The sequence below is a fragment of the Agelaius tricolor genome, unplaced genomic scaffold, assembly GCF_023055355.1.
Source record: "Agelaius tricolor isolate 1412-34295 unplaced genomic scaffold, bAgeTri1.0.p SCAF_1, whole genome shotgun sequence".
Classification (NCBI taxonomy): domain Eukaryota; kingdom Metazoa; phylum Chordata; class Aves; order Passeriformes; family Icteridae; genus Agelaius; species Agelaius tricolor.
This window is the reverse complement of record NW_027269261.1, coordinates 16,585,920-16,604,710: the sequence shown is the minus strand read 5'-3', so window position 1 is coordinate 16,604,710 and position 18,791 is coordinate 16,585,920.

Genomic DNA, 18,791 nt, shown 5'->3' with positions numbered 1-18,791 from the left:
TGTGAGGTCTCAGTTGTGGGAATTCCTTCACCAGAGGAGCTCTCCTTGGCACAGGAAATTTTCCTTTTCTCCTCAGTTCCTGGTGTTTGAGGTCTTAATTTGTCAAGCCTTGCTTTTGAGCAGGAGAATAGCACAGTCCTTTGAGAGTGATGTGGGATGCCCATCCCTGTTGACAGGACTGGAGAGGGATCAGTAGGCCATTTCCCAATGCTTTTCAGATGCCCTCATTGAACAAGGGGGTGGTGGGGGGGACATCCTGGAGATTTCAGAAATGCCAACAGTAAAGGAAAGAAAGAATGAATGAAAGAGCACAGTTACATCTGCAGCTGATTTACCCATATAAATAAATAGTAGGTTTCTCTGGCATTGCCAGCACAAATAATTAAATGGTGTGTTTAGGTTCTAGGACACCAAAACACAGAGGGATATGAGAAAGAGTGACATGTATGTATTTCTCCCAAATCATATATTCATCTTTCTTTCCCCTCTATGCAATTAAAAGTTCATTAATAATCATATGTCTAAAACAAAAGCTGGGCAGCAGGGTTGGACTGGGCCATGCATCAGACAGCGTGCACAGGGAGCTGGGGGCTGCTGTGCCTGGACTGAGACCGGGGCTCTGGTTTTATTTAGGGCCACGCCTCAGCAGTTTTAAGACAACTCAATGCAATTACTCTGACCACAAAATGTTCTTCTAGAGCCTGATGGTCTCCAATGCCACCAGGAAGGGACGTACTGGGAGCAGGCCAGCCTTGCCAAAGCCTCTGCGATGGGGCTGTCAGCAGTCATCTCCCTTCTCAGACAGCCCCAAGAAGTTAAGGTCCACATATACCTGCCAGACCCAGGGATTAATTTCCTGTAGCTACCTGCTTTTTTCCTATGTGGGTGAACAGCTGAGGATGTGTGAGACAGATGCTGGCATCCAAGGCTTGAAAAATGTTCTTTCTTCCTCTTAAAAAATCTTTGCCAGTGCTGGGAATCTGCTGCCTTTGTTCAGGTGAAGTTCCCTTGGCATTTTTTCATAGAAGTAATGAAGACATCAAGTCTTATATGGATTCCATTATTATTTTGTTTTATTGCATTGTCATTTTATGAGGGACTTGTAGCCCACAGAGAGCAGGAAGGCACTACCAACTAAACCAGGGTGGAGAGCAGAGGAGGCACGTCAAGGATGCCTGGTATCGGGGAATGATTTCATCCAGAGCCCTATTGTGGCAGGGAAACAATTCCCGTTTACCAACAAGCCCGCTATTGTGCTGCTGGTGCCAGAGGACATCTGTGGCTGAGCAGGATTGCACAATTGCCAGTGTGGTCCCTGCCAGAGCCCTTGGCTCCATGGAGCTGGGACAGCAGGCAGGACTCAGCATGGCGTGTGGAACCGATAGACCTTGATGAGGCAGCCTGAACCTGGCCATGCAGCCACAGGCTGTCAGAATTTTGCTGTGAGAGTCAGAGATCCACACTGATACACCCCCTCCTACTTGCTTCCCTGCCCTCTTACATCAGTTTGGGGGTCCTTGGGCCAATCAAATGTGTGACCAAACAAGTAGTGTTGTAGCTACTGTGTGGGGTCCAAGCAAGAGAAGGGTGAGTCAGGTCACACAATCCTTTTATTATTTTTAAAGCTGGACTCCATGTAGGCAATGTTAACAGCAAACCAAAGTGGGATTTGTGAGTTAAGATGACAAGTGGTGTTGAAGTGTTTCAATCTCCTTATCTCTTTCCCAGACTTCTTCATCCAGAATTTAGATCATCTAAATGCAAACCCATGTGCCTCTGGCTTCCTCTTCCCCTTTCAGTTAATTTTCTTTTAAAATGGACATTGAATTTTTAGCCTGTCAAGTAGGTATGGAGCAGCTTTGAATGGAATGAAAGAGACACAGTGCTAATCTGATTTGCACATCCAAATTCCACTGCTAGCACCTCTGACCTGAACCTTCAAAACCCTCCAAGCCAGAAACACCGTATGTGTGGACAAGGAATCCACACTAAATCATTATCCATGAATGGGCACAAAGTCTCAGATAGTCAGAGAAGTTTGAAGGGTCAAAAGCTCCTTGGTGGCTTTCTAGACAGCACACAGCACAGCTACACATTGGCTGTGGGACTGTGGCAGCTCCTGAGAGGTCTAGACTGGGTTTTAAGGGATATGTAGGCATAGCTTTTAGGTTTACTGGTGTGTTCATGCTCACATGGGCACAGCTCATGTAGCTACATGAGCTAATTTTCATGAAGTGTTTTGGGGACTGCCAGAAATGCAGATTCTGCATAGAACAAGCTATGGCAGAGATCTAGGATTTATCTGCATCTCAGAAGGGTTTCATTGCATGCCCTGAGTTCCAACAGCTCTGCCTACCCAGGTTTGAAGCTACTGCAGGTCTGTCTCTGACTGTACAGCAGCAATATTCTCCAATTCCAGCAGCACACAGATCTGGTTGGTTGTTATGCTCCACCTTCTTCAACTAGCCTGTGTCCTCATGGGGGCACCCTTTGGGGTTATGATTATTGGTCCCACATCAAAAGTCAGTGCTGGAAGATAAGAAATTAGCAGATTTTTCACATCTCCTTTGAAAACTTGGAAACAGAGCTACATAAAAACTCAGCTGGGCTGCAGGAATGCTAACCAACCCCTTAGGAATGCTCTGCATGAAAAGAGACTGAGACAACACTGAGAGAATGAAAAAGTCAAAAGACGGTTTTAATTTACTTCCCTGTATGCCATGTGTTCACCAAGCAGGGACTGGGAGCAACCTTCAAGCCTAATTGTTGTTTCTCCATGAGGGCATTTATAGAAGCATCTGAGTGGAGGGACACATACTCCTGTGGTGTCATGTCAGAATTTCTACAAAACCATGTAATTTGTGCATGTGTGCAACCTTGTATTTTGTTTTTGGGTTGGATTTTTTTTTTATTTTCTGTCATAGGCTGCTGGCAGATAAAATACTACTCCCTCAGCCTGCTAGGAGTGTACACTGAGCAATTTCCAGCCAATTGGAGCTTTTCCACAAGATGGTACTTAGCCCAGTCTTTAATTGAAACAGGGCATGGATGCTCCTGGGGAGAACAAACGTCAGCCAAAAAACCAGGCTGAGATAGTCAAAGATATTTAGTATACAAATAAGAAGATGTTTCATAAATATAAAAACTGTAATTTACTTCCCAATATTTCAGCAGATTATCTTAATGCAAACAGCAGATGTATTTTGGAATGAGACAAATGTTTAGCAAAATTGAAGTTATTCATGTGCAGTCACACAGGGGATATTTGCATGATATTTTACTAATTGCTCTAAAATCTGAATTGTAGCAAATAAACAAACACGGGGAAAAAAATAAGCCAGCAGAAAGATTAGCCCCAGGCCTCTCTTTTTAAATTTTCTGAGTCTTACTTCAACAGCTCAACCTCTTTTCTCTGGTGTCCTGGGGTTCTTCCCCAGTCTCATCATTCTTCTCAGGCCTGTTACCTTTTTGCAGACTCTTGATTTTCCCTGTTGGGATTTCTTCTGAGAGGGGCTTGATTTTCTTCTTCCCTCAGAGTCCAAGACCCTCCCCTAGTCTGCAGTTCTGCCTGCTCCTGTTTCTTATTGCTTGACTGGAGTCAACAAGGATAATTTCCAATGGTCAAATTTTCATTATCATTTTGGGGAAGTACTTTGCTGTTGTACTGAGCTCAGGGATTGCCCCAAATAGGATTAGCCATAGAGAAAAAACAACACAAAAGGAGTAGATGCTTTTATAGTGGCCAGGAATTTAGACTTTGGTTACTTTAACCTTCTCTTACAAGTTTCAAGTTACAGCAGCAAGGATCAAGTTGTAGTTTCTGATTGTTATGACATTATTTTTTGTCAGGTCTATTTATTTGCTCTCCCGGAAAAGAGAACGTATTTTGAGACGTCAAAATATTTTGTTCGCCTTCATTTGATTGTAAGAGGAGCTTTAAGCGAGGTAAGAAAAATGTATGTTTATCAAAATGTTGATGCACACTAGATGGTTACATGCTTGCATATGTTCAATCCACCCAAAGGAATGCTGAGGGTACAAAAACTCAAGCAGTAGGAATTTAGCAAAGGTCAGAATTGAAACTGCTATGTCTTACATAGAAATCACATTGACTGGAGCTGGAGCAAGTAGGCTGCAGTGTTGGAAACAGAAGTCCTTGGTTTCACACTACAGCTGTGTTTTACCCAAGGTGTTGCGGTTTCTTACAACAGTGAGTGTCTCTTATCTCTCTTCTGTCCAGCCATGTAGGTGGGTAGGAAATGTACCTCTTACACATGACTTCTATGGCAAAGGGAATTTTTTTAGCATCTGAGTCTTTAAGATACAAAATCACTTTGTAAGTCATGTCCTTAGCACTGAAAATTCTCCCTGTTCCATTCTGGATTCTGGAGGAGAGTCTGGGAGCTCTGGAGGGAGTCCAGCCTGATGCAGGGTGGACACCTTCTCTTAGCTCACATAACAAGCATTTTCAGGACCCTGCTCTTCACACTGGCCAGTATTTTCATTTTAACCTTCATTTTCCTTACAGTTGTGAGGTGCAGGTGGATGGGGATGTTGAGCTAAATGTACTAGGTGCATTTTAGGTGCTAAAAAATAGTATAAATTGTACATCTCAGTTAGTTCTCTGAAGCTTTGTTAAAGTACTTCTGTAGGGTCAGTTGGTAATTCTCCTGTAAACTGAAAATTTATTTTTTTTAATTGGAAGAAGAAGATTAATACAAAAGTTGATGGGTATATTACCTGACTAAATAGGAAAAACAAAGGGGAGAACAGGGCATTACTGTCACTATTCTTTTTTCTTTAAGGGAGGAGGTTTCTATTCATAGAGTTTACACTTCGAACTCATTAAAGTCTTTCTTTAGCCTCTCTCATCCGCAGGTCATTGCAGGAATAAGTAAAAAGGAAGTGTTTTATTTTAACAGAGTCAAACAAAGTACATGAAACACACGTTTGCCACTGCATAACATTCCTGAAGGTAAATCACAGAACCAAGCAGAACTTTTTTTTCCTGCCTCTGTTTTTTACTTCATTGAAAAGAGCTCAAAATATAATATTCTTTCAGGAAGCCTAAATTGTATTACTGGAAGTAATAGCAATCTCCTAAGAAAAATCCAATGGGACTCAGGCCACTCTGCTTTCTGAAAAGCTGCATTCAACTACATGCAGTGTTGCCTCTTTCCTGAACACTACTCTTATGGTTATGTGCAGGGAGCTTAGTGTTCAGGAAGATTTAGATGATGCCAAAGCAGCTGGATATTTTTGCACTGGGGTCTTCCAGGTGTTTCAGGCTTTATGGCAGTCTGGGGTCCTGGGAGAAGCTGTGAGAGTCCTGCTCATCCATCCAACTTTGGTCCTGCTCCTCACTGTTTAATATGCATGTGTAACTTCCATGAATGTTATGTACATGCATAGAGAGGGAAATAGATGCATTTATCTTGGCTCAAGACAAGCAGCATCTCCCCAGGGATCTTCTTAGAGGTTACTGAGGAGACAACAGCAAAGTGGAGTGGGTTGCACCTTTCTACATATGTAGGTTGTAGAAATTATTGGTGTGTTGCTGATGCTTATGGTGAACAAATAGTTTATTTCTGGGCTAAGAAACATTCCAATGTAAATACTCAACTGGCAGCTAGCTGGAAGTTTGCCACTTGAAGTTAAAAGGCCCGTGACCAATGGTGTCAAATTAACATTTCCAAGTTGGACAATGTACAAATGGTGTTCTTGGATCGAAATAGAAATAGATGAAAGTGGTCTATTGCAGTGCAAATAACAAACTGGCAACCAGCTGGTCATTGGAAAGAGAATATACTATGGGAATATGCTTTCTGCAGAAATACTTTATTTTGGAGATAAGTATCAACAATAGGAAGATGAGGCTTGTTTAACAAGAACCATATGGTCTTATGCTGCTTTTATTTCACTGACTGGCAAAGCCCTGATTGTCTTTTGTAGGTGCAGAATAGGGATTATTTCTAATAAACAAGAAGTATAATAAGCTGTTGATCCATTGTTGCCCTTCAAGAGTTATAAACAGGTTATTTTTAATGCACACGCTGATATTTCAGGAGACTGAAAGGAAGCAGAATTGAAGGTGCTTGCTGAAAAACAAAATTTTCTTCTGAGAAAATAAGCCAAGACAAAGATCCATTCAAGACAAAGTTATCAAACGGTGTGAAACCAATACAGCAATATTTCCAAACTGATAAATGGAGAAGTAGTAGATGGGTTCATTCAAAAGAAAAAGCAGTTTGAATTTTTGAGGAGAGAAAACAATAACCTGTAAAAAGTAACTTATGAGCAAATGCAGAATAAGGCAGAGACTTTGCTGAGGTTTAAGTTAACTACACAATTTAGTCTGTTAGCAATGCAATTAAAGATAACAGAATTTAGCATTGCAGTTTTGGTATATTCACAAAAGGAAAGGAAAGGAAAGGAAAGGAAAGGAAAGGAAAGGAAAGGAAAGGAAAGGAAAGGAAAGGAAAGGAAAGGAAAAAGGAAAGGAAAACCCAAGGGAATTGCAGCCTCAGTGGAAAATCCTGTTTTGGGAACTTTTCAAGTATGTAAAACATTGTCTAGAATTGTTTACTTTTATGGGTAGGAAGTTAAAAAAAAGTCAAGAGTGGAAATGGCATTCTTACCATAGCTAGAAGATCACAGTAAAATCAATAAAAGTCAACATTGCAAGCCCATTTTTTTTAAACTGGCTGTGTTTTGTTACTGGTTTGTTTTTTTGGTTTGTTTGGGTTTTTTGTTTTTTTGGTTTTTTTTACAGTGGCCAAGGTTTTTTATTTTGGTCTCAAAATGATACCAAATAGGAAATTACTAATTATCAAGAAAATATCAAGATTTGCACATGAAAAATATGGATCATGCATGCTGAGATTCACATCTCTCTTTGGGCATAAGTACTCAATCCCATTGATTTACACGTGTCTGAATACAGATTAAAACAATCAGGGATATCAAAATTTTGTTAGACTATATGTTGAAATACATCATATTACTAATTCTGCTGGTTTTGCTCACAAACTTCCTTTTTCTTCTCTTCTTTCTTTAAAGTATAGCAAATAGTGGAAGCATGAAGAAATAATACAGAACCTGAGGCATGTGAGGATTCAGTTGTTTGGTTTGACTGCCTTAGTTAATCTCCACTTTCAACTTTGACCACCCCTTCCCTAGGATCCCCTTGTCTTTACACTGATGTCAAAACAGCCATAAACCATTACTGTGGGTTTTTTGGGGCTCCTGATTCCCCCCTCAGCCCCTCCATCTGAGAAACGTCAAATCCCCAGCACAAATTACTGGGGATTAGAAAGTACTTTTAAGGCACCCCAATGATGAGGGTGATCCCACACTATCTGTTTGTGATGGAAGTACATGACAAGGGTGGTCCTCTTCCAAAGCTCTTGAAACGGTTGGGATGTTTCTCCTGCATGACTTGGCAAGTTGTTTACAGGTGGGCCCCGCTGGAACAGGACTTCAGATGCCAACACTTTCAGGATTCAGTTTTTCCAAGGTACCAGCAGCTCTCTAATAAATGGGAATGAAAGAGAATTTAGGTTCAGTGTCCATTTATAGGACCAGCAGTAACTTGGCAATGTTACCAACTAATAAACACCCATGCTTCCCTAAAGAGTGGGACTGTACCACCCCACTGTCCAACTCCCTAAAGCTGAGGAGGACCCTCTGATTTTATCTCTCCCTTGCTTTTCTTTTCCCCAGGCAGTGGGGATAGCTGAAGAAGCCTGTCATCATTTTATTGCTGTTTCTAATAAACACATATGGTGATGCCTATAACAAGAACAACAAGGAGCTGCTATTGTTCAGCACACAGCCATATGTGGGCTGTCCAGCGGCTCGGCAGCTGCATCGTGAGTGCTCAGGAATGTTGATAGCCCAGAGAGAAAGGAATGATTTTTAAGGGCTCTGAGCCTCACAAATAGTGTGTCTGCTTTACATACTGCTGTTGCTAAAACAACTTCTGACCGTGGAGTGCCAAAAGCATAGATGTGGTGTTAGTCACTACGAAAGTTTATAAGGTGATTAAATTGTTAGTAATTGCAATGCAGACTGAGAAATTAGCTGGGAGCTAATTGAAGAGAGCTTTGCAAAACAAAAAGGCCCAAAGAAGCATTTATATAAATATTTTTGATGTATATACACACACACATATATACATATATATATATATATATATATATATATATATGCATCCGTATGTGTGTATTTATACACTTAGCACCATTTTTTTATGTCAGAAACTCAGGCACTTGCATATCTAGTTCCTCACATAACAAAAACTTTGACCCCAGCACTAATCTATATTTCTTTTATCCCATTGGTTGAAAGGCATGCAATTTGCCAATTGTTTTTCTCCATTAACTACATTTCCTTTGGCCTCATCTGGCTTTGCTTAGGATGGATAATCAAAGCTTCTGTGATGCAGAGGCATCCCAAGCATGGTGGTTGGGATGTCTCATGTACAACTGTGTTTCTAACACTCTTATTTTCCTGATGCCATATCTAAACATCAACCTGATTGAAAATGAATAGCTCATCTGCACATCTTCATTTTTTCCATCAGTGTGCTTGAGGGGAGAGAGAGACTGCAACAAGAGAAAAGAGAAATAAGGCTCGATATCAGGCAACAATTTTTTCAAATTTGGACAAACACAATCAGGCAACCAGGGCTTAATTGAAGCCCTTGAATAATTTAACTGACTTTATGTGCATGTGCGTCTGTGTCTGTGAGAGAGAGAGAGAGAGAGAAAGAGATACCGAGTACCTACTGTAAATAAGAAGAGAGAGAGAAAATTGTAAAGGATCCAAAAATCAACTGCTTGCATATGTCTCCAACCAGGGATTTTAAAAGTCTGATTTAAATATCACAGTGCAAATTATTTTGGCCAGTATTTCTAACACATGGCAGGAAGTCTCAGTCTTATACTTCTTTTGCATATGTACACACCATCTTTGTGGCACACAAATTACCTCTATAATGGGACACGGTTTGAGTAACCCATAATGCTCCAGTAAGAACCACATCCAGGCATTCACAGAAACCCTAGACCAACACAGACTGCCAAACTCCACAACTGTTTTTGCCCAGTAAATGAAACCACAAACATTTGCATGCTTAGATACCCCGACAAAAAGTAAATAATCTGGATGACGTACTTTTCAATATCATATACAGTGGCATGAAAAAAAACCAGAGGGTAAAAAATTAACTTCTGTTTGCTGTGTCTTAAGGAATTTTTTCCAATGGGTGAAGCTGAAATGCCCACACTGATTTTCCTTGAAATAACAAAGGGCCATATTTTCCCCCTGACAGGTGTACGTGGCTCTTGGTTCCTCCTGGGAGTAGTGGCAGAACTTAAAAACAAAACCCTGCACCAAGGCCAGATTTTCAGAGGTCCCCAGCATCCCTCAGTTCCTGTTGATTTGTAAGCAACATGCAGCTTGAGGTTTTGCTCATTCCTCAGCTGAAACTTTCAAAACTCGTGATTTCTCATGAGTCAGTGTTTTATGTAACCCCAGCTTGCATTTCTCCAAACCCCTCCCAAGCTGGGAGTCCTCCCACAGCCAACCTCAAATTCTTCATCTCTGCAGCTGACAACTTCAACCCTCTTTTGGCGGCACAACAGACCCCTCTGTGCTGCTCCTGGAGGGTTTTGAAGACTTAGTGGGGCTCTCCTGGTGCTGTGGGGACAGAGGCTGGGTTTGTTTAGCTGAATTTTTCTTTTCAATTGCCTCAAACAGCATCAGTTTTATCTATGGCCTGGCCAGAAGAAAAGCCAAAAGAAAAAATTTCTCATGTAAAAGTGGTAGGAAGAGAAGGCACTGATTTGGTGAACCCCACTTGCTGTTTGCTTTCTGCAGGCACCTTGGATGGTGACTGCAGTTCACTCCCTGGTACACTGCTTCACCCTGAAAGCAGCATGGTGAAGTTAGGTGCCTAAACATGCTGGAGAGATGGCTTTTCACACCATAAGTTTTTTCAAATCATTATCTTTAGAGACACTAAAATATATAAAACCAAATGAAAAGAGTGGGAGATGGTAAAAAGCTAAATTACATTTTAATTCCTATTTTAGGTTGATTTTCCCTTGAGAGGTGGAAAATATCAACATGTGATTCTTCTCCTAGCAGATTCCCATTTTTGGGTGGAATTCATTGCTGGTGGGATAAACCCTTCCCAACCTCAGTGTCAGCACAGTTCTCCCATCTCTCAGGGCAGACAGGAACCCTCCTGCTACTCACAGGAAGAGGGATGCCTATTTTGGTTGGTCAGCCCACCCCTACCAAGCCAGACAGGAGTCTGTGAAAAGCTTTTATGTCCCTCATTCACAAATTCTTCCTCCTCAGTCTTGGAGGGGGAAAGCGCCAAATTCCATTTGGCCGACACCTACCTCCTCTCCTCCTAAACATAGCAGAAAGCACAAATTGGTGCTTTTTTCCTACAAAAACAAAGCCCCAGTTTACTGGAGTGGGGGCTTGTGGACACTGAGCTGGAGCCACTGCTTTATTGGAAATGTTTGAAGATGTGACAAAGTGTGAGGAAACCAGGCCACTCAATGCAGTACAGTGGGAAGCAGGTGGAAGGGCTGGAAAAGCTGTGGAGAGAGCTTGGGCTCCCCCCAGTATTTGAAGTGGAACCATTCGTACCACAGTGTGTCCTTGCTTGCTGTTTGAAATGTACTCAGTGCATTCAAATGAATGAAACAAGGAACAGAGAAGCGCATTTTGGTGTACCTGTCCAGATACTGCTGGCTTCTTTTTTGTGCAAGTGATTGATTTGCATGTCATGTGGCAGGAGTACCTCAAATATAGGCCCTAGGAAAAAAAAAATACATAAGAAAGAAAGAAGATTTTCTAAAAATCAAAGCAGAACAAAATAAAGAGCAAAAAAAAAAAAAAATCCTGAACAATTTCCTAAAATAAATGTTATTCTTTTGCCTTTCCATGTTTAATCCTATGACTGTGTGTACAAATATTCACAGGCAAAAATACTGCCTGGTGATAAAATAGTCCTACATAAGCAATTCTTTGCAATATTGAGAGAAACCATGGAGAAATGTGAAGATCAGGCGAGGGGGAACACATGCCAGCTCGCTCCACTAACCTACTTAGATGCAGCTTGGTAACAGCAGAATAGCCAGCCATCTGATGCTTTGGATGCTGTGACTGTGTGCTGGCACTGAGCAGACCTCAGGTATTGAAACCCTCTCTAGAAAAAGGAGGGGATATTTCTTATCCTTGTTATTGCAGAAATTTTAAATACATGTCTCTAGGGTTGTGGCCAAGTTTTGCAGTTGCAGTGATTGTAGAGCATGAGGATCATGCACCACAATATTGGGATTTGTCTCTTATTCCTTGTCAACCCCACAACCCAGCACCTTTCCAAAGATGAGAGCATTTTCACCTACATTCCTCCAGGAAAGGGACACATTTTTATGCAAGTATGTTAGTTTGCCTTATAAAGGTTGTATTACCTCCATACATGTGTGTCTGGTCATACCAATGGGTTAACATTCCAGTGCTGGGGCCTACCTTGTGCTCAGGAAGGAGCTAATGGGATGACCATAGGTTTTCCTGGAAAACTTTGATTAAATCCTTTTGCAGCTTTCTATGCCTATAGCCTGCTTTTTTTTTTTTTTTTTTCATTGCAGACCTCAAAAGCAATCCCCTTGGACATGGTTATATATATTTCACTGTAAGTGAATGAGAACAAAACAAATAAAAACACAATGAGGCTCTTTCTCCGTGCTGCTACTTTCTTCAAACTTTCTGCTGAGGATTTCCAACAGCATTTGTCATCACATGGTAAGGGCTCTGAATGAAATTATTGATGGTAGCTGGGGGAAAAAAAAAGGGAAAAAAATGAATGAAATCCCTTGAGACAAAAGGTATGTCATGAACTTCCCCAAGTTATTTGTAAATATTTCTGCCAGTATCAATAAATCCCTCAAATTTCAAGATAGGCTACATTAATTACAGGATGGCATTATGCATTTAAAGGTTGCTGAAAGTTATATCTGTGATCAGTCATGCTTGAATTGCACATTCACATGAAATATTTGTTTTTTAAATACATTGGCATGCAGGCTAGCAGCAATAGCCTCCACAATGTTTTAATAGATTTTTATTAGTTTGTAGTTTCCTTGTTATCTTGTTTTACAGTATGTGCATTCAATGTGTTTGTGTCTGTGCTCTTCATGCACACATCGCAGGATGCCAGAACATCCTTCTGCTTCCTTGTTTCCAACCACTTAGTCAGGCACTTGAACGTCTTCCAAATCTTGTTAAAAACCAGCAATAGCACTATCACTTCTTCTTGTCAGAGTGCACAGAAAGGGAGTGATGGAGAAGGCAGTGGGAAGGTAAAGGAGGAGGCTGAAAGGTCAGGAACCCCCAGTGTGGGGGTCTTCATGGATATGAAGCCCAAGTAAAGCCTCGGTGCCGTGATGCCCAGACCTGATTTAGGGCTTTCCACTGCCTCACTGTGGGGTTTTGATTTACTTGCCAGATGCAAAAGCACTGCAAAAATGCTCCTTACTTCTAAATTTAAAAGTTTACAAAGCAAAAATTCCCTGACTGAAAATAACTGAGTATTTTTCTGTGCTGATAAAGATTAATTATATTTCTATATTAAACTGTCTCCTTTTTTCCCCAGGAAAATTTAATGTAATATTCAAATAGAAGTGGGGTTTCTTCTGGGTAAAACAGATTTAAAAGTCAACTTTATTTTATTCACCAATTTTTCTGAAACTAAACTAACTAGACAAGTCCAAGCTAGATTAAATAAATGCTACAAATTTACACTTCTGGGGAGTTGAAAATTGCTCCTGAGAGTGTTCAAAATGTTTCAGTCAGGTGCAGCCTTGCTGGGTAACACTGGGATTATGCAATGCTGGTGGTCCTGGTATGACCATTAATGAACTCCATGCTCAGAAGTGGAGGGAGCAGGGAATGGTAGTTTCCCTTGGATTCCTCTTGCAGATGTGGATTCTCTGATGTCTAAAGATAGTTGAGTTCATCCCATTGCCACTGGTTGCCTTGGCTGCCTGTCTCCATGAGGGGGGAATATCTGACCAGTCTGACTGCAGTCACCCAATGAATTTAAGTGTGTGTTGATGAAGGTGCATGCCCATGCACCCACACACTCAAGTGGATCGTGATGAGCGCCCAGCTCCAACAGCCTTTAGAAACCCAGATAAAAATAACATCACCTTAGGAAACCTTGCTGTGCGTGAGTGGGATAGCTGCAGGGCTCCCACTGCCTCCCGAGAGGGGCTGGGATTTCAGCTTCAACTAAGGAACTTGCCAAAATGTTGTGACATAGTCATTGCAGGCCATCTACACTGCAGCCCACAGTTGTTCATGGTCAGCAAAAAAGCTGGTCAAATAACATTTATCACAGTGCCTAATATTTATCTCTTGGCCTATGCCCCACGTTCTGAAAAACTTATTTTACAGGTTCTTTTTTTTCCCCCAGACGACAGGCTAAATGCAGGGCTTACTGATATAATTCTCAAAAGCAGTCCTTTGTCACGTCTTGGGAGAAAGTCTGAAGTCAAGTACCAGGTTTCTCAGCAAAGTGTCTGTGGTCCCAACCAGGCATGTACTGCAGGAACACACAACCATGTGCCAAAACATCTGCTCACACTATCTCCTTGCAGACATGGGCTCCATCATGTCAGGTAAGAGATATCCAAAGGCCTGAGGTCATGTGTTGGATCTTCTTGCTCCTCCAAAAGGAAAGGACATGGGTGAGCCTCTCCTGTTAATCTACCTGTGCTTGGTGCAGCAAGGATGGAGAATTATTAATGTGGGCTAACATAAAAATGCATTTTTCAAATGAGTAGTTGCTTCTTCAGAAAAATGGCCACCCTGGTGACCTCAAGGCTGATACACTCTTGGAAACTGAAATATTTATGGTAATAGTGATGGCAGAGAGAAGGAAATATCTTTTGTAAGAAAACACGGTGCATAAACACACAACATAGGTCAGGCCACATATTCATTTCACCCATAAGAAATTTGTGCAAGTGCAGACAAGTCCAGGTTTTTCTCCTGCCCCCCAAAGAAACATAATCCAGAGTTTATATCGGATGGTTTATGGGAGTTTATTGGAATATCCAACAGGGTTCATGTAATGTGTCATAAGGTAGAGCCTGTTCTTTGGTGATTTACAAGCAGTGTGTGCCGGTGTTACTGTAATTTATAGACCACAGATGGTCAGGGGTGCCCCTGCTGACTTGTAGCCAAATAAGAAGCTGAGCCCTGCATGTCATCTGCTGCAGGTACCTCTGGCTCACTTCTCCAGATTAGTGCTGGTCAAGATCTGCCTTCAAACCCAGAGGGTCCCAAGGCCTTTGCCTTGCAAGCTGAGGCTATTTCAGGAGGGGAGAGGATACAAATAATTAAGGCTGGGGGAAAAAGCCCTAAGCCTGTCAGAATGACACCAAAGCAAAATTGCTTTTACAATAATAACTTCCCTTTTCAAGCCTGTTAGTTCACTTGATGGCATATTGCCACCTGTTAAATGGAAAATGAAGAATGTCAGTCACCCCTTTTATGTACCAGTCTAAGAAAAACATCTCCTCTGCAAAATTTTCTATATATTCGTAAATCTCCCTTGTAATGAACCTTAGGATAGATCACATCTTCGTTCTCATCATTTTATCCTTTTAGGTAATTACTTTTCAACTATGTTTTACTATGACTTTCTTTCAAGCTTACCTAAGTCTTTTCTTCTTTAAGTCTTTTCAAATAACTATCTGTTTATTCTGGCACTTTTTTCTGATGCCCCAGGACTTTTCTCCCAGTGGGTGCATGAGGCAGACGGAGGACAGGACTGGCTGCATTCTCACCCAAGCCTTTGGGAAATTTACTCTTCTTGGCCAGGGGATTGGTCCCCTTTTCACTTTTAAATTCTCTGCTTGACAAAGTTCATCACGTGACCTCATATTTCTCCCGGGCGTGTTTTTGTCCTTCTGCGTGTGGCCTGGTCCTGCCCGCAGAAACACCAAGGTGGTCTCTGTCGGGATGTGCAGGATCCAGGGACGTGCTGGATCCAGGGACGCCTGGCTCTTGGCTTGCCCGCTGCAGTGAGGTCACGCATTTTAATAGCACCGCCAATCCCCTTTTTAAAGGGCATTGATTAGGTTTTGTTAAAATAGGCTTTGAACTCAGCTAACCCATTTGCCAGTAGGACGTTTCAGGGCATTTTTTCTGCCTGGGCCACACTTGACACCTGTTGGCAAGCACAGCTGCAAGTGCTGCTTAGAGAAACCTGCATCCAAGCCCAAAATTGAGTGGCTCAATTTTTTCCTTATAGTAAAGACATAAGAGAATTTGGTGGCTTCTCTTGTTAATAAGGAGAGGGGAAAAAAAAAAACAAATTTATTTTTCTTTATCGAGATGAAGGGAAAACACACCCTATAGACAAAAGAAGCAGAAGGAAAGCTGTAATGGAAAGAAAATTGACAGCCTCTCAAAACTCAGGTGGCACTTTCCTTTTCCAGTTAATTACAGTTTTAATTACATGGCTTCTTGTGACTCCTTGATACCTAATAAACTAGACTCTGTGGGGCGGCAAAGTTGAGTTTTGCTTGAACTGCAGGTGTAAGGCTCAGTATGAAACATAAATCAACTTCTTAAACATGTTCCCATGGTGTGTTCAGGCTTTTTCTTCCTATTTGCATGTAAAAATCACATCTTTTCACCATTGTTGGGTAAAAAAAAAAGAAAAATATTGAAGCTACAATGCAAAAAATATTACCTTTGTGTCTTTGGATATGAAATCCCCTTTTAGAAAGGGTGAAAAAAAATCTTTTATTATTTTAACCCCAGATATAATAAATTTTAAAGGAGTTATGCATTACCCACATACTGCCTCTCTCAGTAACCTTTTTTTTTGCAGGGGATGTGGGTGCATAAGATAGAAAAGTTCTTTGGCAGAATGAAAGCAAGGGGAAATTGGTATGTGGAAATAAAGAAATAATCAGCCCATAGGAGCTGCCTCTCCTGAAGGTTTGGAAAACAGAGAGTGCCTGTTTATTCTTTGTGTATTATGCCATGGAAATGTGTTCTCCAGTCAGGTCCAAGCATGTGCCATATATTACCTCTGAGCGGGGTAACACACTGATGACCTGTAGCAGCAAAAAGCTGGAGACAAATATGGTCCAAAAATTCACACTGGTCTCATTCCCATGGGATATGACAGGTCACGAGTCTGTGGCAGGAAAATCTACTGTCAAGATGGTCAATGCAGATTTCAGTGGAAAATTGCCCATCTTCCCTCTGTCAAACCAAACAAAATTATTTTAAAGAAGCAGGGGAGGGGAAAAAGAGAGAGGAAAACAGACAGTAGAGCTTCACATATAGCATTTAGATGGTGCAAAACATGAGCAGCAAGCACGTGGCACGTGAATGTATCAACAAGTCCTTCTTAACCTGTGAGACTGGGAAGGGCTGGTTTTTTACTCTCTTATTAGTTTTAACTTCAGCTTGTGATTTGACTTTTGCACTCATTGGTTTTAAATGAGTTATTTGTTATGAGTGAAGAAAGAGAGCTCTGGGAAATAGGTGCCTGGGTAGCACTTTTTTCATGGCCAGTAGGTGGAAGGGGTTGGAAGCAGGGGGGAGCAGGGAATCAGCACTATCCATGGCTGGAGCAAGTGTGCTGAAGTCAGCAGAAGGTCTTGCTTGCTCCTCCAAGGGCTTCATGCCCCTGATTTCCACCTGCCTTCCCCATGGCACATCCCAGCCTCAGACCCTGTTCTCTGAAAACCACTGACATCTCACTGACACCCACAGTGTTCAGGGCCACCTGAGGCACAGTCAGAGGCAACTTCCTTTATAAAAATGGGATATGACTTGGACAAAGCAGGGAGATTTCAGCCTTAACTTCAATAAAAATCTTGCCTGAAAGACAGCCTTCCTGCAGACTAGACTTGTCTGGTGCCATTTCACCTTGATGTCCTGTTGATGAGTATTCTTGGTTGCTTGTTGTTGTTGGTAAAGATCATAATTTATTTTCCCCCCCACAGTCTGGCTATCTCCTTTTTTTTGCATATGGTGCTTACTTGAACAACTCCACCTGCAAATAACAGGTTTCTGTCAGATCAATATTGTGTTAAATCCCTTGGGCATAAATATCTTGTACTCTTGTGGTTTATTTGTGGGCAATGTTTGGGCAGTCCGAAGCAAAAATGTGGGGAGCTGGACCATGGTCTGCAATTTCTTTATGTTATGTAGTGTAAGTGAAATAACAACCCAACCCAACAGCCAAGAGAGAATTTTCAAGAAGAACTCCTCCTACCCTTCTCCCAAATAAAGTGTTCCATCATCTTTTTCAATTAGTCTTGGCTTTATTTTTGAAACCACACAAAGAGGCAAGTATACTGTTCCATCTAGCTTCATATACAGTTTTTCAGAGTGCAAAAGGCAAGGTAAAATTAAGGGAGCTAGAGAAAAGGAAGAAGACTGGGGAAGGAGAAAAACAGGAGTTTAAAAAGTAAAGAAGTTTTTAAAAAGTTTAACTCCAGAGGGCCTTTATTTAGAGCTGTGTCTCTCACTTCGTACTGGGATGGGTGAGTGAGGCCTCAGAGCAGCAGCAGGGGATGCAAGCTCATGTTGGGGAGAAGGCTCACATGCCTATGGCTCAGCAAGGGGATGGAATAATGGTGATGGAAGAAGCAGCAGCATCATGAGTATCTGTCATCCTAGCACTCCAAATGGTGTGGAACATGAGAAGAAAGAGGAGAAAACATCAAATACGCTAAAAATCTTTTCAACAAATAAATAAAACTTTCCAGCTGAAGCAAAATAAGCATTTTGTTTAGTTCTAAATGCCTCCACTGGAGGTTTTTGAATGAGGAGGAAAAAAGAAACATGCATGGGGTGGGGATGAGGCCATCTGTTTCTGTACACATTATGTTGCCTGTACCTGGCTGGTTGGGAGCATAAATGGTGTGGGTGACTGGAGAAAGTGCAGAAACATGTGAAGAACCATCCTAAAGTGAATTTATCCCTGCAGGAAGACTGGCCTCATCATGGAAGGGGCGGGTGGTGATGCAGGAACAGCAGTGTTGCGTGCATTAAACCATATTCCACCAATCCATATGGCAATGTGGTCTGAAGTCTTTCAAGACAGTTCCAACTCAGAAAAGTCTTAAAAAGTTTTCAGATGGCATTTTTATGGTCTGCTGAAACACAAATGTCCATTTTTCTTTCCACAGAAAAAGTTTATCTGGAGGAAGGCGGGTGGGAGTCAGCCACCCTCAGACCCAGCCGCCCGGTTCCTGCTTCTGAGCTGGGCAAAGGAAGCATGGCAGAGTGGGGAGTGTATTTCTTCCCCAGTTTTTGGAAAGATGTGCTTTAATAATGGCATAACAGACAGTGTGTGAAGGAATACTGTATGCAAAAACGATCCCTTTGGGAAGGAAGCCTGGAAGAGGTTTTTCTGTCTAAACTTCAGAAGCCAGTGCACATCTGTCCAAACCTACCCGAGGACAGAAGAGTCCAGGTGATAGAGATCAGCCTCGCTTGAGGCACCACCACTGAGGTGGGGTAGACATAGATAGGGAGGGCTTTTTTTTCAGAGCTGAGCACCCCACACCATACTGGGATGGGGTGCATGAGGCATCGGTGCAGTAGCAAGGGATGCAGGCTCATACTGGGGAGAAATCATGTACAGCCATGGCTTGACACGGAGAGGGAAGGAATGGAGAAGCAGTGATGGAAGAAGCAGCAGCATCCTCATGGTGGCTACAAGAGCTGTT